This window comes from Episyrphus balteatus, chromosome 3 (assembly GCF_945859705.1).
Source record: "Episyrphus balteatus chromosome 3, idEpiBalt1.1, whole genome shotgun sequence".
Classification (NCBI taxonomy): domain Eukaryota; kingdom Metazoa; phylum Arthropoda; class Insecta; order Diptera; family Syrphidae; genus Episyrphus; species Episyrphus balteatus.
The window spans coordinates 96,895,644-96,915,495 of NC_079136.1; the positions used below are offsets into that span (position 1 = coordinate 96,895,644).

The window sequence follows — 19,852 nt, forward strand, 5'->3', positions numbered from 1 at the left end:
TACCTAGCTCGACATCGAGCTTGCTTCTTGAGGCCGAGATCCGCATTAGACTGGAAGCAACACCTTAAGTAAGTAATTTATATGTCATCGACATTTGAAGTTAGATCCTAGAACGGAACGCAATGGACGGACGAACGGATGATTGTCTAGCAGCCGCTTTATTCAGCATTTTCATAATTTAACTAAATAGATATCTATGTATGTATAGTATATATTAAAGAATTAAAATCATACGACAAGTCTTAGTAATTTGAATTGAATTGAATTGTTACATCTCGAAAAAAAATGTATGTATTAAAATTCCAAGTTAAATAAGTTAGTCTAGAACTTTACAATGCAAACCAGATTGAATATTACTTTGATGGTATTCTTTCAAAATAAATATCCTTGAATCATTACAAATACAAAATGTAATGTTTTTTATAAAACCTGGAATTGCATATTGAACAGATTAATTTGTTATGCAATTGTCTATTTTATCCCATATTGTTAAAAAAAAGGATATCAATTTTTCTGATCGTTACTGAACTAAATAATACTTTTTGTACCTTGTGTTTATCTTTTTGTATGTTTATTTTTAAAGATAAATATTATCATTCAAAAGGAAAATTTTCATATATTTAATTAATTTGGCAAGCATTTATTTAAATATATCCACTTACCCGCTTACTTTAAGATATGTTATATAAAGGCTTAAAGTACTTAAAGTATAAAACAGTTGGCAGCATTGAAGTTCTCAGTTTAATCCGTATTTGAATATTGATCGGTTTAGCGAATTGAATCATCCTGGGTTTGATCTCGTTGAGAATTCACTTCTAGTTTGAGAATTCTCTTTTAGTTTTAACTTTCCGAGGAAAAATTTTAAGTAAATGTTTTTTTTTTGTTTAATTATTTTTTAACTTTTATAAATTTAAATAACAAATATTTTGTTTAGCATTTAAAAATGTATAAGTACATTTATATTTAATCACTAATATAACACTTTTAATTTATTTCTAATAATTTATTAAATTATTATTATTAGCACGTTCTTTTTATGCGATAAAAAAATCGGATCACGATTTTAAAATTACATAGTTATTTATTATGGCTCTATCATGGAACATAATAATATTATGTAATTGATGCTTTTTTTTAAAGAATTAAACCATTCCGTTGAAAAATTTGTTTTTATTTTCAATAATTTTTTGTGAACTTTGATGTTGAAATTGATCTGGATTTTTTTTTACTGAAATAAAATTAAAAACTCATTAGTAAATTTTGTCATTAATTTAAAAATTTATTTGTTTTTGATCAAGTGCTTTATAAGAGTAGAGTGTACAAAATTTTCGACGCAATGGGTTATATCCATACTAAATTTTAAAGTATGAATTTTGTCTGTCCATATTTTGTGCATATCAAAACTATTTTTTACTAATTTATTTCTTAGTACAAGTATTTACTATTTTTTATACGTATGAGTTAATTCTAGAAGAAAAAAATACTCCATGCTTAGTATAAAAAATCCGTGAAATTACCCATTTTAATAAAAAATTCTGTTGGGATCGGGTCATTCGTTTAACAAGTCATTAAGAAACAATCCAAGGTTATCATGATCTTAGGTTATTTTTCGATGTTGGATCTTGTGAAACTAAAACCAGTTTGTGTTTTATTGTACATAGGTAAGGGAGAATATATTGTAAACTTTAATAAATGCTTCTGAATACAAAATTTCGTTGAAATACAATTAGCAGTTTGGCAGAAAATCAGATTTGAAAAAAGCGGTTCTATGACGGGTACCTTAAAAACCTTGTTACCTTGTTTAAAAACTAACATCTGAATTTTTTTTAACAAAATCGTTGGAGCCGTTTTCGAGAAAATTAAACTTTACCGAAATTAATGAATGACAGGTACCGATATTTTTGGTCCGACAAAATTAATTCCAAAAAAGTCACAGTCAAACGGTGGATCCGTTTAGGCTGTAGCCATTGAATAAGAAGTACAGGAAGGGGTGTATATCACACCTATAGAGTTGGCGAGTGAAGCCACAAAAAAATTAAAAAAAAAAAAACAAATTTATATAAACTGTCAAAAATTTTATATAATCTGTCAAATTTCGAGCTCGTTTTCCAGGGGCGAACTCACTCTTATTGGTGATGACAAGGCGATGCAATCATTGACCGCCACTGTTTCAGCTACTCTTGATGATTTTAAAACAATTTTCAGTCTGTTTTTAGTTTAGGAAAAAAAAAAACAGTTTAAAATTCGTATATATGTAATTATGATGAAAAATAGCATTTATACGGAAGTCTCTCACGAGACCAGTTACATTTCTGTTGGCGCCCCTTGAGTGAACAATATATTTGCACTCCGACCCTTTACCGATACATGTGCATCTGTACAACTCACACTAATAAAAAGCGGCTTCACTTATTTGGATAAACACCCCTTCCTGTACTTCTTATTCAATGGCTGTAGCTCATTATACAGACAGACAGACAGACGGACGTCTGGGACCCACATTTTTCGCATTCTCTATCCTCGTAATATCATGGAAAATTGTTATCTCAACTTTTTTTTTGTACGAATGCATAACTTGTTATATAGAATAGTACCAAGTAAAAATACAACCGACCGACTCAGGTGGTATTGCCATGTTTAAATGAAAACCTTGAGAACCATGGCAAATTGATAATATTATACCTACAACTTTCCCATATGGTCTCAAATTAAAAGAAAATAGTGATGGATATATGATTTGAACTATCGAATAAATCATTCATTTAAGGCTAGGCGCACACATGCGATTTCAGTCGCGCGATTATTTAGTCGCAAAAATGGATCACACGGATTTCAATGCCGGTGAACACACATGCTTCTAAAAAATAGCCGCGATTTAAAAATTGAAAATTGTCCCATTTTTTTGGCGACGCGATTGTCGCAAATTAAAATGGAACAAATAGACCAGTATAGTTGTGCACACACTTGCGACTAAACCGAAAACGACTAAAAAGTAGCAGTCGCAAAGAGGCCAAATCATGCGCACACATGCCACTCGATTTTTTAGACGCAAAAAATGAAACACATTATTTTAAATGAGAGCGCACAGACTTGCGATTTTAAAATCGCAAAGTTTAAAAAAATGGATCCGATACATAAGGATATATTATACAGAATATAATGCACCTGCCCGCACGTGCGACACTTGGAACAATTATTTTAAGTACAATAATTGATATTACTAGAAAGTGTTGTATAGTGGCTCTTTTTTTATAAACGATAAGAAATTTAAACAATTCCATAAAATGCATAAAAATTTAAGAGAAGGCCCTCAGAAATTTACCCAGTACTATAGAATGAGTATATAATGCTTTGGTGAAATAATGGTACTCGTGGGGCCTAAAATAAGATACAAACATACACATTGCAGAGAATTTATTTCTATTTCTAATCTGGTAAACAAGCTGTCAAACCCTTACCAAATTTTGAGACATTTATTACTTTACCACTTTTACCAGAGCTTACACCGTTTCATGAATTCACCTTATCATAAAATCCGATCGTAGATACCATTTGTATGAAATTTTCCATTACGAACGGATTTCGTGATTGTTTTCTTTGCGGTCATTTGACCATTAGATTTGAACAGTGAGTATCTCCTGGCTCTTTTGATCTTGAGATGATGCATTTTTTTTTTATCGAAAAACGGTCAACTTTTTTTCGACCAAACATAATGTATTTTCTTGCGACTGAAAATCGCATGTGTGCGCCTAGCCTAATACCTACTTTCAAAAAAACATTTGGAAAGATCACAAAACATTATATGAAGAAATCATTCATCGTTTTTTTACCGAATGCAGATAAAATCATTTGCAATTAAATTGTGAAATAGCGGAAAAAAGAAAATATGTAGTAGAGAAATAAAATTATGCCTGAATAAAAAAATCACTCGAACAGAATGAATGAAAACAGTAACTGAATGAAAAAAAAAAACTATCGTATAAGAACACTGTTCGAATGAAAATATTATTGAATCAAAAAAACTATTCGAATGAACAAACTAAACTCCTGCTCAAAATAAACGCACACTTTTTTCTTCTTTAGTTATACCCCTGCGCCTGCATCTTATTTAAAATGGCTTTAAAATTATTTGTTGTATTTTTTTGTGTTGGCTTATTGTTTAGCAAGTCAGAAAAATTTTAAACTGCTTTAGTTTTATCAACCTAAAAAAAGATCAACCAAATTTAGTGATGCAAGGTCTGAAAACTGATATTAAAATAATTTTTGTTTTTTAAGAAAAAAAAAAAATTAAAAAAAGGAAGCACGTGACAGTTCTTTCCAATAATTTAATTCAATACTTGGCATTGTCTCCTCTAGCGCATATGATAATTTGGAGTCGTCTGTTCATTCCACGAATTAACTTTTGAAGGTTTTGTTGTACCTTTTCTTTCACAGCAGTTTTCTGTTCAAGAATGCTTGGAGGTGAATTTCGGTCGCAAATGCATTTTTTCAACATTTCCTAGACACGTTCTATTGAATTTAAATCTGGATATCTGTGTGGTCAATTCAAAGGTCGCATATTTTAATCTTGAAGATATTCTCAAACCACTCTCGCATACATTATAGTGCATCAGACTGAACTGTGAACCAAATCTAGGGGTGATTGGAACCACATGCTGTTCGAGGATATCAGTCAAGTGTCTTTGGGTACTTAAAGTAGGTCTAGGAGAGCTCAATAACTCCGTACGTGTTGTTAAGCAGATTTTACTCAATGAAAATGTATGACTCATCTCTAAAAGGTTTGCGGGTTGACAGATAGACTTCAGCATACCTCTCCAAATCTTCCCCACAAACATTTTATTCCATACCTTCAATTTAAGCGTATATTCGAATGAACAAAGTATCTTTTGAAAAAAACTAAATGAATGAATGATTTGGAATTATCGAATGAATGAATATTTTACAACTATCGATAGTTCCCATCACTAGAAGAAAGACAAGCTTGAAGACTTCTTGAAGACCAGGCCCCTGTTCTGTAACTTTATCACTGGCGATAAACGTTTTTCAACGTCTCTAAAATCCACTTTCTTCCATAAATAAAGCAAAATTTATTTCAAATTCAGAATTTATGAATTAAGAAATTATGATCTGGAACAAAATTTATTTTAATTTGATGAGGTTTAATGGATTTTAAGGTCATTAAAATATTTTATCGCCAGTGATAAAAGTTACAGAACATGGGCACAGTGCGTTTATAATTTGACCCAACAGTTTGTACCACCCCCAAATTATTTTTGCTCATTCGATAGAGCATTGGCTGAATATCATAACCCTGATTTTTCGCACTCGTGAAATTCACCTTCCGGCCGCCATCTCAAATTTTTTTTTTTTAATATCTCCATTTCTATTTAGCCTACATAAAAATTGTGTACACAAACACCGTAGACAATTAAATTTCGGGTCTTTTATATTAAGAACATTTTTTCGATATTCTAAATATTAAAAAAGTTATAAGCAAAAAAAAAGAAAAAAAAAATGACAATTTTAAAGATTTGAGCACTTTTTATCAACGTTATAAAAAAACCTTCCAAGAAAAGATTGTTCGCCTTAAAATTCTCTACGACTCTGCAATACAACTTTTTTTGTATCGCAATAAATATAAAAGTTATAATATGTACTTTTTTTTGTTAAAAAATGCTCTTTTTTGTTTGTGTTTTGTATCTTTATTTTTCTTTTAATTTTTTTTTTACCAAATCTCTAATTTTAAATGATTAATGAGTATTTTATAGCTTTGTAGGTATAACAAAAGAAATTTCAGGGCCTGCAATTTTTTATTTTTAAGTCTTTTCATTTCGTAAAAAGGAGTATTTTTTTAACAAACATGTATTAAAAACTTTTTTAATTATAGCGATGTTAAAAAAAATTGTATAGCCGAGTTGTAGAGAATTTAACGGTGAACAATCTTTTCTTGGAAGTTTTTTTTCATAATTTTGATAAAAAGTGCTCAAAACTTTAAAATTGTCATTTTTTTCGTTTTTTTTTTCCTTTTTTTTTTGCTTTTAACTTTTTTAATATTCAGAATATCGAAAAAAATGTGCTTGATATAAAAGACGGGAAATTTAATTGTCTACGTTTTTTATGTACTTAACTTTTATGTAGAAATCGAGATAAAATCCAAGATGCATCCGAAAGGTGAATTTCACAAGTGCGAAAAATCAGGGTTATGATATTCAGCCAATGCTCTATCGAATGAGCAAAAAAAAAATTTGGGGGTGGTACAAACTGTTGGGTCGCCCATATATGAACATCATAAATGCACTGGACTATTAGTAGATTAAATATAGTAGAAGCAAATTCAAAAACTCCATTATTCAATTGGCCTTAGAAATGAAACAACACAAAATCGAGAGACCTGCTGCCCTTTTCTAAGGTCAACCCATGTACACATTGTGAAGGTGTTAGAAATTAGAATACCCTCGACTCGACATCGAGATCATAAGATGGTTGAATAAAGGAACATAAAGAAAATGACCTCACTATTTCCCTTATTTTGTAGCAGTTAAACAAAATTATTTTAGCATAATAAAGTATTGAAAGAAGCAGGCATTTAATTTATTTAAATTTAATATGGGAAGAAAAAGGAACTACAAAATAACTTTACCCCTGAAAATAGTGCATATGCATATAATGAAGACTTGTAGGTTTTCAAGATTCAAGATTGAAATCTATACTTTTTGTGGTTATTGAGACATTTAATTTGATATCGGTACTTACAGTCAATTTCCATTTTTTTTTCTCTTGAAAATAAGAGTATAAACTTCCTGTCATTATAAATCATGGGGTGTCTCAGTTTTCAGAACTTCGGTCTATTAGATTTGCAATCTAAGCTGAAATAATAAATCACATAAACGAATCAAGTTAAACTTTCAATGGAGTCTTATTTTGTTAAAAAAAAAAAGCTCTTCGAGGAAAGTAATTTTACCTTTGCATCACGAACTTGTCGAAACATGCAACAGATCGTTCAGAATATCTGATATATCCATGTTCACTCGAACAACATAATTTGCCCATTGCAATGACGATGAAGGAATTTAAATAGTACAAAAACCATCTCAAATTGAAATTGAACAAAATATGCAAACACAGCACAATCGTAAGAAATTATTTTTGTTTAGAATATTCAAATTGGATTTGAATTGAAGAGAGAATTATGCAAATTTATATTCTTATTAGTTTATAAATATGTACATATTTCAAAAACAAATAAACAAAAATATAACATTGAACCGGGTATAAGCACTCCGTTATTTTGCACTCGGCATCTGCTTCAGCTTCTGCACTGCACTGCACTCAAATCTCAAAACAAATGAAAGAATCATAAACAAAAAATACCACACCTTGCAGCTTGTAGGCAAACGTCAGTTGACCGCCGAGTTTCCAGTCTTGGTATTTTTTGTTTATGGAAAGAATGACGGAATAAACTGGAATCTGGAATTCAAAATTCATTTGTTGTTCATTTTAATTTCCAGTCAAAAAATTCCAGTTCCGAATTATGGAAGTTGAATTTGTTTTTCTTTAAGGTGCAAACAAATATTAACGTTGGAGTAAGTACTCAGAAAACGTAGCAGTACAAAAAAGCTTATCTGTCAAATAGTCAAATTGAAGCCATTTTGCCTTTAGTTTAAACGGAAGTAATGGGGAACTTCCACGGAATGACAGTTCTGGGCTGGTGAGGATGTAAACAAACATTTTTTGGACTGAAAAATAGCTTTTTTTTTATAATTGGCATTGGAAAAAATGTTTGTTTACCTTTTCACCAGTGCAGATTGACTAATGAGAAACAAGTGAGAAAAGCATCACACTATGTGTGTACACATAGGAGCACCATTTTTCAAATTATTCTAATCTAGAGAGAATAAACTTGCTCATTCTTTGTTGGAGAATTGTCATTTCTTGAACTTCAAACGTTTAACGTTTGCGTTGCTTATGTCGAATTCCTTTCAATTTTTTGAATCACCTCAAAAAAATAGAATATTTGGTCTTAAAAAGGAACATGAAAACAGACCGAATTCTTTTTGCGATTGTGTGTGTGTCATTTGACAACAATTTTTACACGAACGTCAAGCTGAAACCAAAACAATTTCTGCAAAATAAAACCAGAGATTCCTTTGATCAATAATTTTGTTTATTTTCTTCGGTAATATAGATTTATTTTAATCAGAATCAAAGGGAAATTGCAGTTATTATTAAGATCTGAGTGAAGATGAAGTAGAAGGTTATTATTTTGGCCATATGATGTGGTTTTACAGAGAAAAAATTTTCTGACGACAATTTGGAGAAGAAAAGTCACAGTAATTTGACTTTTTCACAAGAACTATGCCAGGAAAAAATATATTTTGATCGCACATTTTTTTTTTTTTTTATTTATTTCATATTTTTCCGCAATAAAAATACGATATTCAATTAAAATTTACTCTTAATTTGAAGTTGGGGTTCTCAAATAAACAAACAACACGAAGAAAACTTTCAGCTTGACGTTTGAGAAATGTCAAATGTTCCAAGTGTGTGTGCAAATCCGTGTAAATCTCTCAAAAAAGAGGGATTACAAAAAATTCGAATTCTGCTTCGTTTGAGGCGAATTTTTTTTCTATGGAACATGATTTTCAGAAAAAATTCGCTTCGAGATCGCCGAAAATTCGATTTTTCAATTGAAAGGAATTCGACATTAGCTAACGACCAATTCTTCTTCATTCTAGCAGAGCAATTGTTTTCATTTTTTATTTTGAGTTGATATTTTTGTATTAAATTTTTTTTTGTTGTCCAGTAAAAATGGTTCTTTTATGGCAGTCTGTCACATGCAAATACAAAACTTCTACCCTGTTATTAAATGTTGACAACATTATGCCAATATTAAAATCATCATAATGGCTCATTTACACGACTGGCAAAATGCTATTTTACCTGTCGAATTGAAGCCATTTTTTTTTTCATCGTATAAACGCTTTCAATACCAAAAACACCAAAAACGCTCCAAGTAAAGCAATTGTTTGGTTTTTGGTTCCATTTTTTTTTTTGGGCTGATATTAATTTGACTTGTTTATTTTTTTTATATTATATTTTTTTTCTTGTTTTAGAGTCAAAAAATCCCGTTAAAATGGTTCGTTTATGGCAGTCATGTAAATACAAAATTTCTGTTCTTGCCATTAAGTGTTGGCCTTGGCAATATAATGCCAACATTAAAATCTGCCATAAATTGAACTCGTGTTGATGTATGAAAAAATGTTTCTTCATTTTGTTTGCCAAAATATTGGCAACTTTGCCAGTCGTGTAAATCCGGTAAGTTTAGATAATGCCGACTTTTAAAGATTCGATTTTATCCACAAAATATGCCGCATGGCTAGAGACGAAGATGACTAGGATTTTCATTAATCATCTGCGGCTTCGCCCAACGGCAACGGCAAAAATCGACTCGACACTAACACCATTTACATTAACCCCCCTATTCTGGCAAACCTCACAAGTCACAAAAACCTCACAAGGCGATCATAGCTCGATTTTGCGATTATTTATTTCTCACAAACTTCTTACTAGCAAAAATAGAGCAGATCACAAATTCAAAAGTTTTTGTGATTCAAAAACATCCCAAAATCAAATTCATCTCACCTTGTGAGGTCCTCATAACTTGTGAGGTTTGCCAGAATAGGGCTGTAAGCTTCTTAAATTTACAATACTACAGTATTTGAGTATCTGACACATTTGTGAACAGCAATAAGCTGTTCTTCTTCTTCAAAATTTCCCTTTCCCATCACAGATGAGTGAGTATCCAGAAATTTGTAGAAGTTTTTTGGATTTTTATATATGGTATAAGGAGACAAGGTAATATCATGTAGCCAGTTACGAGAACTGTCAGATGAAAGAAAAAAAGATGGCTTCCTAAGTTTTTGGCAACTGTCCTATTGAAATTGTTGTTGTCTGACTTGGAAATTTTTGTTGGTTTTGACTTGAAAAATCAAACGTCATAAACTTATGACTCCAGAAGTAAATGGCAAATCTGATTAAAGTTCCCATTTTGTATGGAAAATTCAAAGATGTTTTGATTCCTCGAATTCCAACCTACAGCCATAAATTAAGCACAAGGTCAATTATTTGAAAATATGGAGTATTCATTTAGAAAATCCTGTTTTTATATGTTGGCTGTTCGCTGTAAAATATGACCATTCATACATACTTAACTTGGGATTTTGTATTAAATACCTAATGTTTTCTTCCAAAATATAAGGAAAACATAGCGGTCTTCGTCTTCCGGGTCGAAGCTACGCAGTTTTCTCATGTAGATGCGTGATGCAAGCATTTAAATGCTGTATGTTTCCATTTATAATCGAATCGTGACAAATATCGCCTAGGCAATAATTATTGTACTTACCTGAAGTTAAACCTCTGCTGGTTCAACAAACATTTTTTTGGTTAATATTCTTTATACCTAGATATTCTACTAAAATTGCAATTCCTATTGCAATTGTGTATTTGGAAAAATATCCTTATATTTCAAAGAGTAAATGTTAAAACAATTAAAAAAGACACTTTTGCAATAGAATAGTTTATTATAAAAACTTATAAAAACTTTAATCTAAATATACATTTTTTTTTTTGTTTATTAAATTAAATTTACTTGTATTGTAAACAAAAATGTTATTATTTTTGATAATAATAATTAACTTAAAAAAAATATTTCTTTTTTTGTTGGGTAGTAATTTATTGAAATAATCAAGTTCAGTTTTTTTTTTTATTAATAAGGTATTTAATCATCAATTACACTTAGTAAAAAATATTTATTTTAAAGAAAAACCTCTAACTCAGGTTGTTAAACTGACTGTTACAAAATTGACCCTGAATTATACTGAAATAAAATTACAATATGACCATTTGATCTCATAAATTAACATTTTACTTACATTTGTTTATGAATGATTTAAAAGCTGAACTTTATTATAACTGAACTGTACTGTTTCTAAGAACAACTTCTTTATACCTATATTTTAATTTACTTGTTCTTGTTAAGTGTTATAAATTTGTACTTTGTTTATCTTAATTTTATTTAAAAAGAAATAAAACATCACTTTTATTCATTTTTATTTATAAATATAGTTTATAAAATATTTCAATCTAGTGAAAGTGTTTAGTTTCTTGATTAATTAATTTTTATTTTTTTCTATAAGGATAATAGGAAAGTAGATTATATTATTTTAAATGCTTGCCAAATATTTAAATATTTTTCTATATAAAAAATGTATTGATAACTGTATATCATAAATACATTGCTTACATTATCATTCAAATACAAAAAAAAAACTCAACTGAACCGTAGACACATATGTACTTAGAAAAACACAATATATGTCTTCATTATTGGTTTTTTAAAAAATACCTTTTTTAAAAAATTTTATATATTTTTTTAAATGTATTTTAAAATCAATCAGAAAAAAAAAATAAATTGTAAACATTGAAAATTGTATAACATTGAAAAACTTAATTTTAAGAAATGAAACAAAAGTCAAAAATTGCATTCGGATAGTTTCAACATAATGAAAACAATGAAAGAATGAAAGCTTTGTGAAGATAAAAGACAAGAGTCATGTTTTTTCGCCCAAACGTTAACACTTTGATGGACGCGTGGACAAAAACGTTATAGATTTAGTCAAGGCATACTACAAGAAAAGATTGCTAAGTGAAATTATTGCACCTCAAAGTGAAGACATTCCTGCCAGGATAAAAAATTAACCTTGAAACATGCTATAATGAACTTGAAATTGTCTTGAGACCAGTTTCCTGCTTCCTCCATCGTTAAGTGTTTCAAGTGTATACTTAAACAAAAAATTGCAAGAAATTAATGTTCTTCTTGCAATTAAAGATAGGGAAAACAACATTTCGATCCAAGAAGTTGGAGACTGGGTCATCGTAGAAGGCACAGCACCTAAACCGATTAAGGAGATATCAGATACAAGTTCTCAAGCAATAAAATGTACGAATACGTATGCTGACCAAAGCGAACTGGACGCAGAAACTTTTTAAAGTTTACTAAAACTTAGAGCAGCAGCAATAGAAAGGTGAAGTCAAACTTGTTGAACTCAACAAGTTGTATAATTCTCGGGAAATATACAACATGGGCGTCCCCACTTAAAAAAATTCCTGCAACACGAAGACTTGTGGGACACAGTGCAGGGAATTTATCATGCCACAGGAAAGGACTCGAAACTTGACACATAGGCCAAGTCGAAAATTATTTTACTCATCGACAAAATTAATTACATATGTACATACATAGAGAAGACGCCAAATCTTCGAAAGAAGTGCGAGACAAATTAAAGTGGGTAGTGGTAGAGACATCTTAAGACTGAGGTTTTATTTCAACATATAAGGAGTAGAGAGTTCAAATTAAATTACATAAATAAATCGAGTAGCTTAAACACAGATGGCGTTACAATACTAACAGAAATTTCAGATATACAGAAGAATCGGAAAAGAGCGATGCTCTGAGGCCGCCCACCTGTGGGATGCACTGAATTAAACGATAGAAAAATACTTCACATTAACCTTTCCCTTAGCAATTATATAACGGTAGAAACATCATTAAATAACTCCAATGTTACATTTTTTTAGATAAAGGCTCAGACATAAGTATAGACAAAACACCAAATTTAACCCTTAACTGATGTGGTGGGTCCAGGGGACCCACGCCTTTTTTAAAAATTAAAAAAAAAACCGTTGCGACTGAATTTTAAAGTGGAAATTTTATTTTGAAAACAAGTTTTCCCATTTTTTTTATTTTCTTAACTGGTTTGGAAAATGTTATATTTGAAATTTTTATAAAGAAATTTGTAAAAATATTTAATTTTGTATTTTGTTTTATCATTTAAAAACACCTGGGTCCACTGGACCTACGACTTTAGATACGTCAGTAAATTTCACCACATCAGTTAAGGGTTAAAATAGTATTAGGTAATACGGCTGAAATTTTTAATATAAAAGGCACAGGAGACAAAAAAAAAATTGGTTATGACTATATAAAAAGATTTAACTGTTTATTAGATTTATCAATTTTTTGGACCAAGCAGAAAATAATTCGACCAAATAACTTAAAAAACAAAAAACAATTTGAGCTTAAAATAATTGACACACCAAAAAAAGATATTCTCTCACTGCCAGCAAGATTAGAATTCATTCGAAAAGTTAGTGTCAGCACCAAGAAAATATAAATATTAATTTCAAATCAGGAGCTGAATGACGGTATTTGCATAGCGAACACAATAATTATGTTCTACCAAAGACCCCTAACAACCACAATCAGTATCAATAAAATCCATAAACAATGAAGCATCCTCTGTGGAGCTTCCATTGTTTACAAATATAAAACTGTAAACTCAAGATTCATAAATATAAAACTATAAACAGCATTGTTTATAAAAAAAAATAAAACTGTGAACAGTTTATTTGGCGACACATAGATTCTTTTGTGGATCTTGTGGTATTAATTAAAAAGATAAACAATGATCTTTGGAGTTGACCAACGATCATGATACATTTAAGAAGCTAGAGTAAGATTTAATTAGATAAAAACAAAATGAAGAAAAAAAATCGAAAAAAGTCAGGTCACCTAATAAAAATGTTTATCATATTACAAAGAATTTGTCATCGCTATCTTCACTAGCATCATCGAATTCCAAAGAATATCAAAAAATGTTGTGTTGTATTTATCTTGTAATAATAAACTGCGAAACCCAAGCATCCGCTGGTTGATGCTGTGTCATCATTTTTAAGGAATAATAAACTGCGACACCCAAGCATCCGCTAATCATTTTTTAAACAAAAGAACATTCCAACTATCAAAATTATAATTTAATCTTAAGTCAACCACCGAACAAGATACTTCGTATCTTAATTCAACCTCCAAGATTCAAAACTTATAAATTTATTTCTTTTTTAAAAAGTGTCTTAAAGAAGTTTAATTTAAAATTGGCGCAGTCGGTAGAATCTCATTAAAATAAAATGAGATTCAGTGATACGAATCAAAAAGAAAAGTTTAGTAATCAAATTTAATAAAGTGAATAAGTGAATTAAACCAATCCATTTAAGGAACAATAAGTGTTTAAATTTTACGAACTCACAACTAAACTATTGATTGTACCGAGTAACGAAAATACTCAACACAATAAATCGATTAGTGAAAATAATCAACCGGTTAACGAAAATAACCAACCAAAAAAAAAAAACAAATTAAAGTGCTTTATTGTATAAAAGAACAATAAAAGTGTTTTACAGAAAATATCCCAGCTCAAGCCAGTGCATATGGCCTATGCTGAAATTTCCGTAGAGGAAGGTATTTTCAGAAAATTAAAAAATTGACAAAATAAAATTAAAAAGTGTACTTATAGACTCAAAACAAAACAAAGAAAAAAAAAATAAAAAAGAAATAAATAAATAAACAAAAAGTGAAAATAATAATAACAGAAGTCGCATGATCGAAAGACCCAAAGAGTTCGAAACGGAGATGAAGAAGATCATCAACAAATTCAACAGAAATCCAAAAGAAAAAAGAAGTATACAAGTCAACCAACAAAGGAATTTAGAAAATCACACTATGAATCAACAAGCAGCAGTAGCAGCAGCACAAAACAACAACGGCAACAATATTAATATTATTAACAATGTTTTAATTCCAAGAGTCTTAGAACTCAATCCTTTAAAATACATAGAAACATTATCTACTTTTGACGGTAGGACACAAGACTTACCTATTTTTATAAGTAACGTAGATGACATAATTCCAACATTACTGACATACAACGATCAAGGACAAAGAATGTGTATTAATTTATTAAAGTCCAAATTCATTGGTCGAGCTAGGCAAATTATTGAGATTCATTCTCACCTCACTAAATGGGCCGATATAAAGGCTATCCTAATTCAAAATTTCGGGGGATTCAAAAACAGTTATCAACTGTATGATGACCTCATGTTATGCATAACCATAATTTTTTGTTTTACTAGTGTGCACATTCTTCGTTTTGAATGTCCACTTCAAATCATAAATTCCTCTGTCAGCAATTGCATAGAACATATTTTGTTTATGCTTGTGTGTCGAATATGAGTATCATATTCATCATTAAATACCTCCAATGTTACATTTTTTTTAAATAAAGTTCAGACACAAGTATAGACATAAGACCAAAAGGCATAGAAGACAAAAAAAAAAAAATTGGTTATAACTATTAGATTTATCAATATTTTGGACCAAGCAGAAAAAAATACTAATTTGAGCTAATAATAATAGACTCACCAAAAAAAGATATTCTCTCACTGCCAGCAAGAGTAGAATTCATTCTAAAATTTAGTGACAGCAGAACGGAAATAGAAGTATTAACTCCTAATCAGGAACTGAATGATGGTATTTGCATAGCGAACACAATAATTATGTAAAACCGAAGAACCCCAACCACCACAATCAGTATCCATAAAATCCATAAACAATGAAGCATGCTCTGTGAAGCTTCACGTTGTTTAAAAATAAAACTGTAAGCTCAAGATTCATAAATATAAAACTATAAACATGATTTATGTCATTAAATATCAAGCATTGTTTATAAAAAAAATAAAACTGTGAACAGCTTATTTGGCGACACATAGATTCTTTTATGGACCTTGTGGTATTATTAAAAAAGATAAACAATGATCGTTGGGGTTGACCCACAGAATATTTTCTGAAAAAACTATAGCCTTTTTTCTCGCGTTAAATACGAATCTTTTACTGACATTATTAACAGATACTAATACGTTTGTCTTAATTGTTCTAATTAAGTCACATTATTAAGAAATTAAAGGCCAGCCGAGGTGTTATAAAAGGACAATTGAGTCGAATCAAAGGGTTCATGAATGATGAAAAGATAAAAACAGTAAATTGTTTTGAATTGGAAACGAAATCAGGTCTATTAGAAAGTTATTTTAATAATTTCAATGCAATTCAATCCCAACTTGAAGAAGGCGAAACAAATCACTAGAACGTGATAATTTTGAGGACTCTTATTCAGAGTTCAAATCTAAAATACTTCTTAGTCGTCGTCGCGTCGTCAACATAAACGTCCACAGACAACAGCAACATTATATGCTGACACGACGACTTCTATAAACGAAGTCGTTCACACCGTCGTCAGCCACAAGCAACAGGAAGGCAATGTAATATCTTGCACACGCTGCAAAATATTATCATTGCTGGTAGAATAGCAGGGTAGAATAGGATAAGGATAGAATTTAAGTTTTTCGTCTTGTAAGAGATTCAAACCAATAAACAAATAATACAAATAACATTAACGTGTTGTTATTACTTATACACATTGGTAATATAATTGATTTAAAAAATATTCCCTTTGCTTCAGTGAAACATCTTGTATCCATTAACAATACAATTAATTCTAACATAAGGCTCTCTTGTCTTTGTCAGTAGGTTTTGGCTAACACTGATGGAGATAAGAGATTGTGTAATGTGTACCGGAGGTTATTATGTAGACCTTTAGTTATGAAAAATAAAAATTTTTGACAACGAATGTTGAAACATATTTAATGTTATAAGAAGATTTATTTATAGAGATCGTTAGTGATGTCATCACAAGCATAAAAGGTTCAATTTATGCGGGCGAAAAATTCAGTTCAGAATTAACCCCATAGCAGACAACCAAGAACCAACTGCTTGGATATCTGAGAGCCTGAAAGACATGTTTAAACATTGTGGTTTAAAAATATCAAGTTAATCCATTTTATTTGTCGTGAAAACATTAAACTGCTGATTTTACGTAAACTTTAAAAGATTGATGTTCCCACGACCGGTGAATTGCTTACTTATTTGTTTATTTGACACCACATTCGATTTTACCTTTTACTTTGAGGGTCAGTCATAAATTAACAACCAACCGCTCAGCTTTTAATTTCCACGAAAAATTGGCGCAGTCGGGCTTCATCATCAGGCAACTAGAGAAATAGAACCAGAAGAGACAGAAAAAGAAGAGGAACTAGAGGAGGAACTCGAACTTAAAAAAAGAAGACATCGGTCCGGAAAACACTTTAGCAACGAGACGAGTAAGATTAAAAAATTAGTTTTAGACAAAAAGAAATTAGATAACAAATTATTAGACATAGTTGAGCAATTGGAAAGTCCAAGCTCATTAGGAAAAAATTTAAGAAAACATATTCAACAAACAGAACAGTTCAAAACAGAACTTGAACATTTTGGAGGTATTAAATTATTTCCCTCGAGAACCCAAACCGCGTCTCCAACAAAAATGGGAATAGACGAAGAAAAGACAAATGACAAATCATTTTTAGTTGGTGGTACTCAAACTGCTATGATCCAACTTATATCAATCTGATTCCTACATTTTACGGCGAGCAAAATGATCGCCTTATTACTGAGTTTAACTCATTTTTAAACTGCTGTAGGCAAGTTTCCCAAGAAAAACATATATACAGTTATAAAATGAGTTGAGACAATGCCGACAATTCCCCAGCGAGAATTTAAATGGGTTTTTGTTGCGTATTAAGAACCTGGTTGCGGAATGTAAAAATTCTGCACAGGAACAGTTTCCAAAAGATGCAAAAGTAAGAAGTACATAAAACTAAAATAAATCAAGAATAACAAAACAAAACAACAATCCAAGACATCAATTCATCCCCCAAACCAACAAAAAAAATAGGTAGGTGTTAAGTAAACATTTTAAGTAACATTTTAAGTAACCATATGACAAATAGTATTATCACATTGCATTGTTGCTGACACGATGGGAAATGATTTCTTACCAGTTCCCACTGAGTGTTCTTTTTAAGTATAATTATGTATACCTACTTATTTTTTTGTATTCTATCACCCATTTTTACCTTTCCTACCATATCATATTTCCACCCAACTCCTACTTCTGCGTGAGACCAGACGAAATAAGATCATTTAATAAAAGTTCAATGTTTAGTCTCACGCGCTGAGTGTTCATTATGCTGACTTGTCATTTTTGGCAAAGTACCTTTGAATGATCGGCATAATGGGCACTCGCTGTCCAACCACTTTCAAGTGAACATCTTATGCAAATAAAATTGTAATCAATATTAATAAGAATATATAAGTGTTTGTATTTCATTAACATACAGTAGGTAAAAACTCCAGACATAAAAAAAATCGTCTCGAAGTGACCCTGAAATCCAATAAAAAAAAAAAAATATAGGTAAGATTGTTCATCAATCGGCACACGCCATGCTTAACCAAAAAAAAAATACATTTACCCCTATTAGGAATAAGTCCCAGAGCAGGATTCTGATTATCTCAGTTAACCTGATAGCAAGAACGATCAGCTGTTGATATTGAGGATTTTGAGGAGCATTCTAACTGACTCAAAAATGGTAGGTTTAGTTGTCCTGAGCCAAAAGGAAATTTATTTAATCCCACTCTCCATAGCGTTCAAGCAGAATTAGTTTTTTTTTTCTTGAAGAGCCATTGTCTTCAGAGAATCTGAGTTCGAATCCGATGCGGTTCCTCAGAATTCAAGGAAACATCCAACCCAGTGTTGTGTTAGACATTCATCCATAATGTCTCACACTAACCATAACCCACCACAATAGTTTAATTCAAAAATTCAAGGGCACCAAGAGTAATTCGCGTTGTAAACAAAACAAACGAATTACTCAAATTAATTGGGCCAATAATAATTGTAAACACCTGGCCAATGATTCAACTTCAATAATAAGTTGAAGCAACGGCAGGTCGACGATCCGGTGACAAAACATACTGGATCGTCACAATTAAAATAAGCGAAAGAAAACTGCTGATGGGTCATATTGGTTATTGAGTGTTGATGGCTCAAATTGCGTCACCAAGAAATTGAGGATGACGCAAAGTAAGGTAAAAGAAATTTAGTAGGTATAATTTAAAAATAGGTTAATAAACAATAAGCAAAGAATTGCCCAAAATTGCAATGTATGCAATATTAGTTTTGTAATTGGGTAATTCTTTGTATGTCAATTTAATTAGCAATAAAATAAAGTATTACCCAAGATTGCGATGTAAGCAATCTTAGTTTTGTAATTGGGTAATACTTTATATCGTAAACTTTGGTCTTGTTAGTATTAGTGTTTGGTAGTGGAACTGAATTGTATAAATAGTTTAAGAATTACTAAGAAAAGTGAGAGTAGTAAGAATTACACTGAGGAGTAAGAATTACATCTGAGCAGAGAACTATACGGAATAGAGGATTATACGCTAGGAGAATTACTTAACGGATAAATATAACGAATAAATGTAAGAACAACAACAAAAACAAAGTAACTAATCTTTTATTTTCTTGTTTTCAGAAAGTGGGCCATAGTCGCCTCAAAATAACTGGCCCCCAGTGTGCCTAACAACTGGACAATAGGGAAATAAGGGAAATTGTTTTAAAAGGGAGAGGAACCCATTTGTCGGGTTCACATCCCCTGCCTTTACGGCAAACCCTTCTTATTAATATTCGTTACGTATGAAAGATTACGTAACACCAGTATCTGTGAGAGTCTTCAATCCATCGATCCCATTGGTAAGAATTAAAAAAAAAAACTAAGAAATAATTAAACAAAAATGAAAATTTAATTCCGTAGGAATTTATGTTGTATTTTGGTATACATAAGTTTTATACATAAGATATCACTTGTGCGAGTTATGACAAGGCATGTAGGCCTTGGACATGCGCATGAACCATATGAACTCCGTTATGCTGATCGAGCAAATCAAATACAAGCAACGGTTTCCCACGATAAGAGATACAGCTCAAATAACTGTATCAAGTATGAACTTGTCGCACTTCACACGATT

At 30.8% G+C, this 19,852-nt stretch overlaps 2 long non-coding RNA genes across 2 annotated transcripts; one reads left to right on the forward strand and one right to left on the reverse strand.

Moving 5' to 3' along the window:
* Window positions 1–1,073: 1,073 nt before the first annotated feature.
* On the reverse strand, window positions 1,074–7,333 carry LOC129916678 (uncharacterized). The gene is made up of 3 exons (XR_008772526.1): window positions 6,962–7,333; window positions 6,754–6,866; window positions 1,074–1,228 (listed from the first exon to the last, which is right to left on the reverse strand). It is a non-coding gene; the product is annotated as an uncharacterized LOC129916678 (long non-coding RNA).
* A 10,284-nt stretch (window positions 7,334–17,617) lies between these two features.
* Window positions 17,618–18,317, forward strand: LOC129916679 (uncharacterized). Its single transcript, XR_008772527.1, has 2 exons — window positions 17,618–17,721; window positions 18,166–18,317. It is a non-coding gene; the product is annotated as an uncharacterized LOC129916679 (long non-coding RNA).
* The last annotated feature ends 1,535 nt before the right edge of the window (window positions 18,318–19,852 follow it).